This window comes from Callithrix jacchus, chromosome 12 (assembly GCF_049354715.1).
Source record: "Callithrix jacchus isolate 240 chromosome 12, calJac240_pri, whole genome shotgun sequence".
In the NCBI taxonomy this organism is placed as follows: Eukaryota; Metazoa; Chordata; class Mammalia; order Primates; family Cebidae; genus Callithrix; species Callithrix jacchus.
This window is the reverse complement of record NC_133513.1, coordinates 46,010,529-46,024,211: the sequence shown is the minus strand read 5'-3', so window position 1 is coordinate 46,024,211 and position 13,683 is coordinate 46,010,529. Positions and strand designations below refer to the sequence as shown.

The 13,683-nt window shown below is 36.7% G+C and overlaps 1 pseudogene across 1 annotated transcript in view; it reads right to left on the bottom strand.

Moving 5' to 3' along the window:
- The window catches only part of LOC100412967 (serine-rich coiled-coil domain-containing protein 2-like), a 59,361-nt pseudogene continuing 45,678 nt past the window's right edge, over window positions 1-13,683 (bottom strand). Inside the window, exons 3-7 of the transcript XR_013524860.1 lie at window positions 11,350-12,804; window positions 9,962-10,146; window positions 1,296-1,355; window positions 841-900; window positions 1-443 (exon numbers count right to left, since the gene is read on the bottom strand). The product of XR_013524860.1 is annotated as a serine-rich coiled-coil domain-containing protein 2-like (transcript). The remainder of the gene's footprint in view (window positions 444-840; window positions 901-1,295; window positions 1,356-9,961; window positions 10,147-11,349; window positions 12,805-13,683) is intronic.

Here is a 13,683-nt window from a genome sequence, read left to right as displayed (position 1 = left end):
ACAGAGAGAAAGGAAAAAGTATGTAATCACTTATAACAATTTATCAACTCACTTATTTGACAAGGAAGCCATTCCTACACATACTTTTATTCTTATCCATTGGGAAAAGGGACAAAGAATTAAACATAAAGATAAATCTAAGACTCCTCCACTACATGACAAAGTGTGTTGATAAAAAGATTGGAAAATCTATGAACAATAAGTTGACATGGTTTCACTAACATAACAAGTGAAGTATATCACGTGAAAATAACACAAGTGAATACGTAAAAATTTAAAAAATTCAAACCAATATGAGTTCTGCTAAACACCTTCTATTATACACCTCATCAATCAAGAGTTTTCACTCTTCTTCTTGGTAGAAAAAAACAATGTTGCCTCACCATCTGCTGGATATTTCTTTCCTTCTGGATGATCAGAAGGGTCGGACTCCAAAGCTCTATCTATACATACACAGAGAGAAAGGAAAAAGTATGTAATCACTTATAACAATTTATCAACTCACTTATTCGACAAGGAAGCCATTTCTACACCTACTTTTATTCTTATCCATTGAGAAAAGGGACAAAGAATTAAAAATAAAGATAAATCTAAGACTCCTCCACTACATGACAAATTGTGTTGATAAAAAGATGGGAAAATGCATGAACCAAAAGTTGACATGTTTTCAGTAACATAATAACAAGCAACGTATATCACAGGTTAACATAACACAAGTGAATATGTAAAAATTAAAAAATTTAAACCAATATGAGTTCTGCTAAACACCTTCTATTATACACCTCATTAAACAAGAGTTTTCACTCTTCTTCTTGGTAGAAAAAAACAATGTTGCCTCACCATCTGCTGGATATTTCTTTCCTTCTAGATGATCAGAAGGGTCAGACTCCAAAGCTCTATCTATACATGCAAGGAGAGAAAGGAAAATGTAGTCACTTATAACAATTTATCAACTCACTTATTCGACAAGGAAGCCATTCCTACACCTACTTTTATTCTTATCCATTGGGAAAAGGGACAAAGAATTAAACATAAAGATAAATCTAAGACTCCTCCACTACATGACAAATTGTGTTGATAAAAAGATGGGAAAATGCATGAACAAAAAGTTGACATGTTTTCAGTAACATAACAACAAGCAAAGTATATCACATGTTAATATAACACAAGTGAATACGTAAAAATTTTAAAAATTTAAACCAATATGAGTTCTGCTAAACACCTTCTATTATACACCTCATCAAACAAGAATTTTTACTCATCTTCTTGATAGAAAAAAAACAATGTTGGCTCACCAACTGCCTGAGATTTCTTTGTCTTTGGATGATCAGAATAGTGGGACTCCAAAGCCCTATCTATACAGAGAGAAAAGAAAAAAGATGTGATCATTATAACAACTTATCAACTCATTTATTCAATAAGGAGGCCATTTTAATACCTCTACTTTTATTCTTATCCATTGAAATGAATGTATAGAAATAAGATGAGGCCAGACAAGCTGGTGCATGCCTGTACTCCCAGCTACCCAGGAGGATGAGATAAGAAAATCCCTCGAACCCAAGTCTGGAATTTAGGCCAGCATGAGTGACATAGTGAGACTCTGTTTTATTTAAGAAAAAGAAAGAGGTAAATGTTCCCTATAAATTGTGTAAAATCAACTTTGCATAAAATAAATCAAGATGGCAATCCATTTTAAAAGCAAGGCCTATTTTATATACAAAGTATAAGATGTATTCTGGAGTTTAAAAATTTTTTAAAAAGTAAATTCAGCATATTTGTCACTTCCACAACATTCTGAAGACACAGAATATTAGCTCTGTTGAGCAGCTGTCGTCCATAGTCATGTGAGATCTCTGTCTTCATTTCTTCATTAGGAATACAGAGGGAGAACATACACAAGCCTTCTTTGTATTGGAAGGGGCCAAAAGAGACATACATAAACTGTATTGTAATCCTAAAGAATAGCAATAAAGAGCCTTTTTTGTTCTCTAATCCAGCACTACCCATCTATAAACTGTTGTGTAAAATCACTCACAGGCTTTCCTTACACCAGCAACCAGAGTATAAGTTTACACAAGTACTTACACATTTTGTGTATAAAGGTATAATCAATTCACATAATATATTTGTTTATTCAAAATTCCTAAACATCTTGAAAAGTGAGTATAGTACTCCAAGTTACAATGTCACATTCATCATGAATGTTAATTATTCTACCTCTGGAAAAAACTAAGAGCCCAACCAATGTTGGTTTTTTTGTTTTGTTGTGTGTGTGTTTTTTTTTTTTACTTTAAGTTCTGAGATACATGTGCAGAACGTGCAGCCTTGTTAGATATGTATACATGTGCCCTGGTGGTTTGCTGCACCTATAAACACATCTTCAAGGTTTTTAAACCCCACATGCATTAGGTATTCGATCTAATGTTCTCCGTCCCCTTACACCCCACCCAACAATGAACCCCACAGTGTGTGATGTTCCCCTCCCTGTGGCCATGTGTTCTCAACTAACACTTACGATAGAGAATATGTGGGGTTTAGTTTTTGTTCCTGTGTGAGTTTGCTGAAAACGATGGCTTCCAGCTTCTTATGCTTTACTTTCTTATCTTTAAACAAAATGCTATTGTTAGGTGGGGGAATGACTAACGGGGAGCCATGGCAGCAAACACTCTTCCACAGTTTTAACCTTCAATATTTATGTTACATGTTAAGTCTACATTGACGTTTCATGTCTTTTGAAAGTTTTGACCACGAACCATCCGTACCTCTCTTTCAGAACAAGCAGGTAAATAAAGTCTGTTAAGTCACCAGAATAAATCTAGAGACACATTTTGTGTTAAAGTAAGAATTTTAAACTCATCAGAGCCTCACAGGCAAACTCCTTTGGAGGAAAACAAACACCCATTTTTCTGCAGCCCTGGCCATGAAATTTCATACCTTTCACAATTATTTAAGCACCCTCCCATTTTCTTTCCTTTTGCATTCAAATTACAGTTAGAAAAAAATAAGCACCTATCAAGGTAAGAGATCGAGACCATCCTGGTCAAGATGGTGAAACCCCATCTCTACGAAAAATACAAAAAATTAGCCGGGTGTGGTGGTGCACGCCTGTAATCCCAGCTACTCAGGAGGCTGAGGCAGAATTGCCTGAACCCAGGAGGCGGAGGTTGTGGTGAGCCAAGATTGCACCGTTGCACTCCAGCCTGGGTAACAAGAGTGAAACTCCATCTCAAAAATAAAAATAAAGAATATCCTATCATCTCTCCCATGGCAACCTCATACTGATTTCAGAAAAGAAATCCCCAAATATTTCAGCATGAATTGTCCTGAGATTTAGCTACTTTAATGAAGGAAATAATTAGGCACTTACCTGGTTCCTTCACTTAGGTACCATCTGGATAGGTACAAAAAAGAATGAGATGGCTACTGGAAAGTTGGTGTATTTGAGTTTTTATTGAAAAAAGGAAGAGTTATTCCAATAAAAGCCTCAACAAAATCCCACAGAATAATAAACAGAGCTACAGACAAGAAGAGACATAAATAAATGGTCCAAGGCCAGCCTGAGAGAATGAGGGAGCAAGAACTGGGTGTTTGGGAGAAGAGGAGAAAAGAAATTGACTGGACTCCGTGGAGAAAGACTAAGTGGTTGAAAAAGGAACACAAGGCAGAGTCAGCCTGTGTTTCTGACCAGCCCTGGAAAAGCTGGCTACAGGCAAAAAGGAGCCTGGGGTAGGGAATGGCCCCCAGGGGACCTTGAAGACAGCAGCAGCCAAAGGGGTGGCCAGGGCATATGGCACCATCACCTCCTTACCTTCGGGCATCTCCCCATCACAGATGTCATGCACAGGAAGGTCCTCACCAGCTTCAACAGTCAACTCGGTAGGTTCTATGGCAGCAGCCATGGGCGCTGCTGCTGTCGCGTCCTCAGCTGGTGCTTCACAGATTTTCGACTCTGGAGGACACCCTGACACCTCATCATCGTCCGAAATGGGGCACACACAGCAGCACAGTTTGTTCCCCATGGGGCACCTCTACTCCTGTCTGCCGCCACCTGTGCCTCCACTCAGTGTTGGCCAGGCACTCCTGCTGCCCTAGGCCGAGGCTGTGCCGCACTTTCAGAGATGGCCTTGCCCGCTGCTCACCTGCCCACACGACGCCCCGGCTAGGGCCGGGCCCAAGGCCCGCACCCCACCGCCTCTCCTAAGTTGACTTGTCTGGGAGGGTCACAAACAGCTGGCTAATTTAATAGGTTGGGAACCCAACAAGCACCAAGTGATACAACTGCTGGAAGAGAGTTCAAAAGGAGCTACTCCTGCAGTCACCTACAGACTGAAGCCCACTGGCCACAGTGGAATCCCAGGCACGTGACTCACATTGCCCCACCCCACACCTCACAATGCCCCACCCTGGCTGCCACCCCTCCCCCACTGCCCAGGCTGCCCCACCCTGTGGCTTATGATGCCACTGCTCTCCTGGCCCCTCCTTCAGTGCCAGTGGAACTAAGTTTTTCATTCATCACCCACCAGCTTCCTGAGCTTTTTAGTCCTAAAAACAGGGTGGTTCATTACTGGAAGCCATCTTCCTCTAGTTCTATACAAAGTGGCAGTTAGCAGAGTGGGTCCCATTAGCAACCAAGTTGAACTTTTATTTGTTGACTCAATGTAGACACACCTGAAATATTCCTCTCCTGTCTTCCAATGAGTGATAGTTTTTGTCTGCAACTTGTCCACAGCAATCCCTGGGGCCCTAGCTCTACTCTCACTAAAGACTTATGGCTGTGTGTCTTGAATGACACCTTATAATCCATCCTGCCTCCACCTCCTTCTCCATTAAATAGAAACCTAACTTGTCCCCCCAAGCTCTAAAGTACTGAAACTTACCAACTTCCTTTTCTCCCGTTTCTTCCTTCCATGGCAGGGACTTTTAGATTTTCTCTCTTTTACTAACAAAGCACTAAGCATGACTTTGTTATGCAAAATCAAGAGCCATAAGGTGGGTTACCACAGTGCTAACTCAATAAAAATGAATACTGCAAGGTTCTTAGTTTCTTTGCATTGGATTAGAACATGTTAAAAAAAAAAATGAATACTGAATACCTAGCAAGCAGTATGTGCCTGACAGTGTTCCAAGTGGGCTATGCTCATTTAGCCCTCAGAAACAATCTCACCAGTTTTAGAGAAGACACTACAATGGAGAAGGTAAGTTATCTCCCCAAGGTCATATGACTGCCCAGTCTGAGGCCATTATTTGATCTCAGGTAGTATGAATTCCCCAATTCCTCAAGCGTGATCATCAGAAAGTGCAGTATTCCATTTTCACACTGCTATAAAGAAATACTTTAGGTTGGGTAATTTATAAAGCAAAGAAATTTAATTGACTCACATTCCACATGGCTGTGGAGGACTGAGGAAACTTACAATCCTAGCAGAAGGGGAAGCCATTACTTCTTACAAGGTGGCAGGCGAAAGAGTGTGAGCATGTGAAGGAGGAACTGTCAAACACATATAAAACCATCAGATCTCATGAGAACTCACTATCACAAAAACAGCATGTGGGAAACTGCCCCCATGATCCAATTACCTCCCACAGAGTCCCTCCCTCAACATGTGGGGGTTTTGGAGATTACAATTTAAGATGAGATTTGGGTGGGGACATGACCAAACTGTATCAGAAAGTACAGGTAGAAGCCAAGCTTGGAAGGGAAGTGATATTATAGACTGGCATTTTTTTTTAATGTGAATTTTAAAATGCCTCCTCTTCATTCAACATTGATGAAGTCCCTCCTACATGCCAGACACTATATGTGTAAAACAGTCCAAAATTTCAATGAGGGTAGGCAGATACACAAACAAAGGCTTACGAAGTTGTTTTCTGAGATCACACTACTGGACAGTGTAGGAATCTGAGATACAAACCCACCTCAAATTTGACACTGTGGTGGTTTTAATTTTATTCTGAAAATTTGAGTCATTAAACCATACAAAGTTGAGGAATCTCTTTCAGATGTGGGTGCAGTGGTCTGTATAATAAGGAAGGACTGAAGAAAGCAACAGACCAATTAAGAGACTATCTAAAGGAAGACTGATGCAAAAGGCAGTGGCAGTGACAAAAGTGGAGGAAAAAATTTTGTGATTATTAAGGAGACAGAATAGGAAGTACTTAATCATGAGATGTGAAAGCAGCAAAGTAGAGGGAAAAACAGGGCTGCTCGGGCTCTGTTGGGGAAGACTGGGTACAGAGTTGTACCTTTCTCCTGGCAGAGAATGTAGGAAGACAAATAGATAAAAAGGAAAAGGCAGTTTTTTTTACGCTCAGTGTCACATTAAAATGGAACTCTCTGGTCAAACTTGAATATAAATCTCTGTAGGCTAAGTCCATTTGTGACATCCAAACATATGTTATTAAAAATAAAACACATACTAAATCAAACCATTTAGAGTAATGGGAAAATTCCTAAAACTTACATGCTAAGTATATCACCATTTTTTCTTACTTTCATGGAGCAACCCTGAATCTATGGTTATAGCAAATGAGGGATCTTACAAATAAAGGTAATATTTTAAATTTAAAATTCTATTGTCCTCAGTGAATAGAGAAAGCAACTGAAGCCATGGGCATGGAAGTGATTGCCCTGAGAGGTTGTGTATACTAAGAAGAACTAGAAAGAAAGAAGACCTGGAGAATAGGGGGATATACACATTAAGCAAAGCTCGCAAAAGTGCGAACTTGGAGTCAAGACACTGGCCTTTGAATCAGAAATGGCTGCATTTGTGAGACACTGGAAAGGAGATGATGTCTGATTTCATTTCTGTAACAGCAGCACCTAGCTTTTACGCTTTTATAGTAAAACACTGAAACATATATTCATGATATTAAGGTGTGAAAAAGCTCCAGAGTTTAAAAAATTGGTAACAATAAAAGGAAAACCTATATAATTGGACAATATCAAAATTGGTAAGTTCTATCACCAATAGACACTATTAGGAGATTTCAAAAGTAACCCTCAGTAGATAATATAATCTACATATATAATATCTAAATACATACATGCATACAAACATCTACATATTGAAACAAAATAAGATTTATATATAAAAACATCAAGAATTTTTATAAATCATTAAGAAAAAATACAAATAACCCAACAGAAGACACATGGCCCAATAAACATATGTGAAGGTGCTCTGTGAAAAGTTATTGAAAAATACAAGACAAAATCTCAATGTAATACTACTATACCCATGCCAGAAAATAAAAAATGCAAAAAGGCAGAAAGTACCAAGTATAGAGAAGAAGGTGAAATTTCTGGAACATTCATTTACTGCCAATGAAGAGTGTAAACAGGCAAAATCACTTTGAAAAACTGACAGCATCTTTATACATCAGCATAGCCTATAACTCAGGAATCTCTCTCCTACACATTTTTCCAACAAAAATGAATAAATGTTCACCAATAAAAGCATACATCAAAATCTTCACAATAGTGCATACTCTAATAGCCAGAAACTGGAACCAACCTAAATGCCCATGAACAATAAGATAAGTTGTAGTATTTTCACACAAAGGAATATGATACAATAAGAATAAAGAAACAATAACTCACAATACATATTAATGAAAAGAAGCCAGACAAAAACTAGTACATGTTTATGGGTTCATTTATATAAAGTTCTTGCAGAGTAAGAGAATGACTGAAAGGAACAGGAAGGCACTGTTTCTTTTAAAAAGGAAGACTTACTATAAAAACAATGTCAGCAGAAATAAACAGTGGATGGAACTAAACGGTCAGAAGTGACACAGTTGATGTACATTCTATCTAGTGAAAGCTCCTTATCTTGACCTGGGCTGGAAGAAGCAGTGTTGTAGAGACCAAGAAAAGTGAGAATATGCTAAAGGTCTTTGGGTTAAGTTAGAGATACTATTTTGAACTACTTTGGGGGGAGGGGCAGAAAAAGAAAAATTTAAATAAAAATAATAAGATGGAAGAATAAAGTCCAAGTATATCAAGAAATGCAAAATTTAAAACTTAAACTCACTAATTAAAAAAAAAAGACAAATGGAAAATGTTAACAAAATAAGCTATTTGCTATATAGTAAAACGGTTGATAGTAAAAGAAGGAAAAAATAAAAATAAAACTGGTAAGGTTTATTAATATTTAAGAAAAAAGTCTGAAAACAAAAAGCACAATTAGAGAAGATCACTAAATAATGATGAAAAGTCCAATTCACCAAAAAAAAAAAAAAAAAAAAAAAAAAAAAATTCTGAACAGGTACACACCTAACAAAATAAGCCTAAAATTTATACAAAACAAAAAATTCACAGAATTTCAAAGCAAAAATGGTAACTCCAATATCACTGTAGGAGAATTCAATACACTGTTCTCAGCTTTTGCCATCAATTCTCTAACCGTTCTCAGACTTTGTCTTCTCTTTAGATCAGAGACACTGTCTTGTTCCAAAGCACAGAATGAATGTTTTTGTTGTTTCCCATACCATATACATAAACCTACTGAACAAGGAGGAAACTCATGGATCTTAAGGACTAAAGGTCAATCCAGATGCATTCTGAACTCTTTTAGAGATAGCTATTTTGTGATTAAACAATAAACTCAAGATTGTTAGCCTCTAAAAACTGTCAGGTACTAAGTGGTACACTGCTGCCATCTGCTGGACACTGTGTTCATTTGCAGGTCAATTATGTTTGCCTTAAAAGTCCTAGTAAGACGAAGGTCTTAAAACTGTCACCTTTTCTGAGCCTCCTTTATCTAAAGAGATGAAGATACTCTCTCTAGATTAAATGGTTGTATACAAGGTGTTGATAGAGGTTAAAAAAAGGTTTGTGCGATTTAAGCCTCTGGTAACAATGACTTTTTTAAATAAAAGGATTATAGGAGTATAGAAAATTATACTGCCTAAAATCCACTTGGAATTTAATATATCCACAAAGACTACCAATTTTGCCATATAACTATTGGAAAATCATATTTTATATACTGAATAAATGCAATAAGTCACTTTAAACATACCAATTATACTTTACCTATATGGCATATTATCCACATTACTTGCTGTGTTTCTTAAAATATGCACACATAAATTCAAGGTAGGTCTTCTAACACTTGCCCATACTTGGTTCTCTTTCCTTCCAGGCACACAGGAAGATTATATTTCCTGCCTTTAGTACTTAGGTGGGACCACATGATTAGTTCTGGTCAAAAGATCGTGAATGGAAGTGCCAAGTGTTGCTTGCAGGCCAATGCAAGTAATTATATGTGTGAGACCCTCTGGCACTCTCTTCCTCTGCCATAGTGACAAGAAGGGACCTCAAAAGATGGTTAAGCCCCAAAATCAAAGCAGCTTAAATCACTAAAGGCAGCTGCCCTAGAGAGCTGTACAGACCCACAACAGACTTTCTAAGAGTAAAAAACAAACTTTTATTGTGTTATCCCACTGAGAGATGGCACTTCAGTGTTACCTCAGAAGAGCACAGGCCAAGGTTTCTCAACAGCAGCACTACTGCCATCTTAGGCTAGATAAATAATTCATTGTGGTCTCTGTCCTATGCACTGTGGGATGTTAAACAACATCCCTGCCATCTACCCACTAGATACCAAGAAGCCCTCATCAATATGACAACCAATACCACCTTTTGTCATTGATCTTCTCCCCACTATCTTTGAGAGCCACTGGCAAGATTAACCTACTAATATAGTATGTACATATTTATGTATGAATGACAAATATATATGTAAACATGTTGAGTATATTTAAGTCAAATGTCGTATATTCTCATGTTTATTTCCTGCTAGGGTCAGATATTTTATAGGCTCTTAAGAAATATGAATTCCCATTTCTCAAAGTAGTAAAGTTAACTCATAAATTTTTTTAAAAAATCAATTATAGCACAAGTCTCTCTATAATAGGGTAAACAAAACATCCCAAGAGTATATAAATCCATACATACTATGCTGTTCATTTCAGACTCATAGCTCCCAACTGGATGGACATTTCCAATGGGTTCCAAGACTTCTTCATCCACATGTATGTTCCTCCATCAAAACTAGCAGAGAGTTCAAATGAAGACCAACTCTGTAGTATCCAGTGAAACCAAATTATTCCCAGAAGTATGTTTTGTACATTCACTCCTGTCTTCATTTCATTTAAAGAGAGAGAGAAAAAAGATTACTGATTCACAAAAATATAATTGTTTCTCATGTCCTAAAAATCAAAGTGCAAATAATTTGATATATCATAGCAAAAAAGCTGGCTCAAAAAGAAGCACTAATAACTGTAGCATTTTCTAAATCCTAAGCAATGAAAACATCAAGAGGCAAAATCTTTAAAATAACCTACTGAAATATTTTCTAATAGACAAAAAGAAAATTTACTTAGTAATCTTTCACTTCTGTAATATTTCCAAAAATGTAAATAAATATTCCTCATATTCCTATGTTTCCCAAGTTATTTATTTTTAAACATTTGCCAGGAAACTCCTTTTCTTCTTTGTACACTACTTAACTTCATAGATCAAATAATATAGGGTACTCATAATTGCCTCCCTATAAGAAAATTACTTTTTCTGGCAGTCACTTTTAGAAAACTTATAGACAATCAAAGGTTTGTACATGCATCTCTATGCACTGATCTGATTATACCAGACGACAAACTGAACAAGCTGAAGCAATTGGACATACCACATGTCTATATCCAATCCCTTCAGTTTGTTCTATTTTCAAGCATAAGGGCATACAAAAACCAAATAAGTTTTCTCCAGCATTTAATAACAGGATAATCAAACATAAGAGGAAATGTTTTGGTATTATTTCACTTTCTTCAGTTTAAAAAAATAAATAAAGCTCCCTCTAGATGTGTATCTACAAAAATTGCTAAACAAGAAAAATTTTTTAAGATAAAAAATATCAATCAGATTAGACATAACCTATATTATTTCATTTTACCTTTTGGAACAGCTTTACTCTTAAATAACAGCAATGATACGCTACCCTAAGGAAAGAGATGGTTTGATGAATCTCATAACACTGGTTGAGGTAGGTAGGGGAAAAGTCATTTAGAAGTACTGTCTATACTAAGCAGGAATAAGCCTATGTATAACAGCCAAAGAACAACAAAGATTAAGAGTGGTTTTATTAACGTTGTTTTAGATACAGTGAAAAATCAGGTATGAAGCAAAAGTCGCAAGGAAAATAAATGTTACCCCACTCCAATTTTGTCTAGATCCATCACTCCGTAAAACTGATAGTACCTTGAAATGTATCTGAAGATAATCCTAAATGTAAGTTCAGTTATATTATCTAAAAGAAAGCAAAGAGACTTAAGGTTAGTAATATTTACCAGAGACACCTACGTCTATCCATTCATCAGTTTTACTGAGGGCTTTTTCATTTTCCTTGGGGGAATCAAATACATCCTGTGGTGTCACATTTTCATGCTTCTCTTCTTTGAGAGACATTTCCTCTGGAGTTATTCTAGTTCTGTTAGACTCTTCCATATCTATAAAATAACCACTGAAGTCTTCACTTAAATCATTCTTTTCAGAAGATGACAAAAAGACAAGGAAATGTCATCCACATCATCACTCAGTTATCTCGCTTTCGCATTGTGTTTCATGCTCTGTTTGTTTTTCATTCTGTAACTTTCATTTTCAGTCAGTTCTTGGTCCTTATTAGTAGCTCTGTCCTCAGCCAAAACTATAGCATCTTCCTCTATGTATGTGTCAGCAGGTGAATTTTGATTTCCATCAACTGTGATAGTCCCAGACAATGGAGATCAGCTAGATTTCAGTAGAGAGAGATAAACCATTCTATAGGCTAAAGTAGAAGATACACCTGGACCATTTGGTAAAGCCAACTTCTTTCCACCAGCAGCACAAGGCCTATTAAACCCATACCCTAAATGTTCACTCCCATTGAGTACTTCTGACTGTCGGAATTTCTTGTTAGCATACTTGACCGTAGAGGCACTCTAATGGATAGCTGTTGGTTTTGATAAGGCTTTGGAAGATCCACAGCTCTATTAAAGGAATGTGATCTGGTTATAGATGAAGGTGGAAGGAATGAATTCTGAATGGAATGTGAAAAACTTTGTGACCTTACCATTTTTTCACAATTAATAGGTTTACTACTGTCTGGGGACTGAGCTAAGCTTTCACCAGAACTGCTTCTGGTGGCACAGGAGTTTGCTCTAGGCCTTTGCATGCTACTAGCCGACCGGTTTCCATAAAATCCATTCAACTGTGATTTTGGAGTATTGACCGAAGAATATGAAGTCCTTCCTAATAATGTGCCTTTGGTAAATTTACCCCAATTAGATGGTCCAGAAAAAGACTTTTGGTTTAACTCCTCCGTAGATGACACGAACATAGTGGATGGCTTTGCTAACTTTGACATGAATAATGAAACACTTTTCAAACCTCCCTTTACCCCATTTTTATCAAACATTACTTGAGTAGGAACAAGTTTTTCAGGATCAATTATTTTATCATGTGGATTTTGAGTATTATTAGGCTCTTCGGCACCTTGTGCATAAAGTTGGTATTTATTTGCTTTTCTCCAATTAAATGAATGAGATGATGAACAATCAGAGCCATTATTTTTGATGTAACTTTTGATGTTACTATTCTTGGAAGTTCCTAATAAATTAACAGGAGTCCCATTTGACACTGGCTGCAATGTACTTCCTATAGATTTTGTTCCATACTTTGGCAACTTGAAACCCCAAAATGTCTTGATTTGTGTTTTTTTCTTCCATGAGCTATAAGGTGCATTTGTTCTTAAAATTTGACAGAATCTGTGAAGAAAAGAAAAAAGGACATTAAACATTCCTAAATAAGGATAATTACTTGAATTATTACATAATATGATACTTATACTTTTATATGCAGAAAAGCCCAAAAGCTACTCATGATTTCTATAGATCTCCTAGCAAATAATGAATGTACTAATAACTTTATGTTGGACGAAAATAAAGAACTTTTTTTAACTTTTATGAACGTATGCTATGAATCATGACCACAAAATCCAGAAATAATAAAATCAAACTACCAAATTTGACGATATAAAAAGTAATTCTCTCAGAGTACTTCTTCCAATTTCCAATCCAAGTAATTTTTTCATTTTGGATAATAGTCTCTCCTTTAAAAATAAGAACATATGGAAAGCCATAGCCAGCACACTTAGGCAAGAGAAAAAAAGGGCATTCAGATTGGAAAAGAGGAAGTCAAACTATCTCTGTTTGCCAATGACGTGATTATATATCTAGAAAATCCTACAGACTCCTTCAAAAGATTCCTAGATTTGATCAGTACATTCAGTAAAGTCACAGGTTGCAAAATCAAAGTACACAAATTGGTAGCACACCAATAATGACTAAGAATCAAGAACTCAATCCCTTTGACCACAGCTGAAAAAAAAAAAATACCTAGGAATACACTTAACCAAGAAAGTAAAAGATCTCTACAAGGAGAAGTGCGAAACACTTCTGAAAGAAATCAGACCATGCAAACGAACGAAAATACATCCCACACTCATGCATTAGCAGAATCAATATCATGAAAATGACCATGCTGCCAAAAGCAGTCTACAGATTCAATGCAATTTGTATCAAAATACCAACATCATTCTTCACAGAATTAGACAAAACAATCCTAAAATTCACATGGAGCCAAAA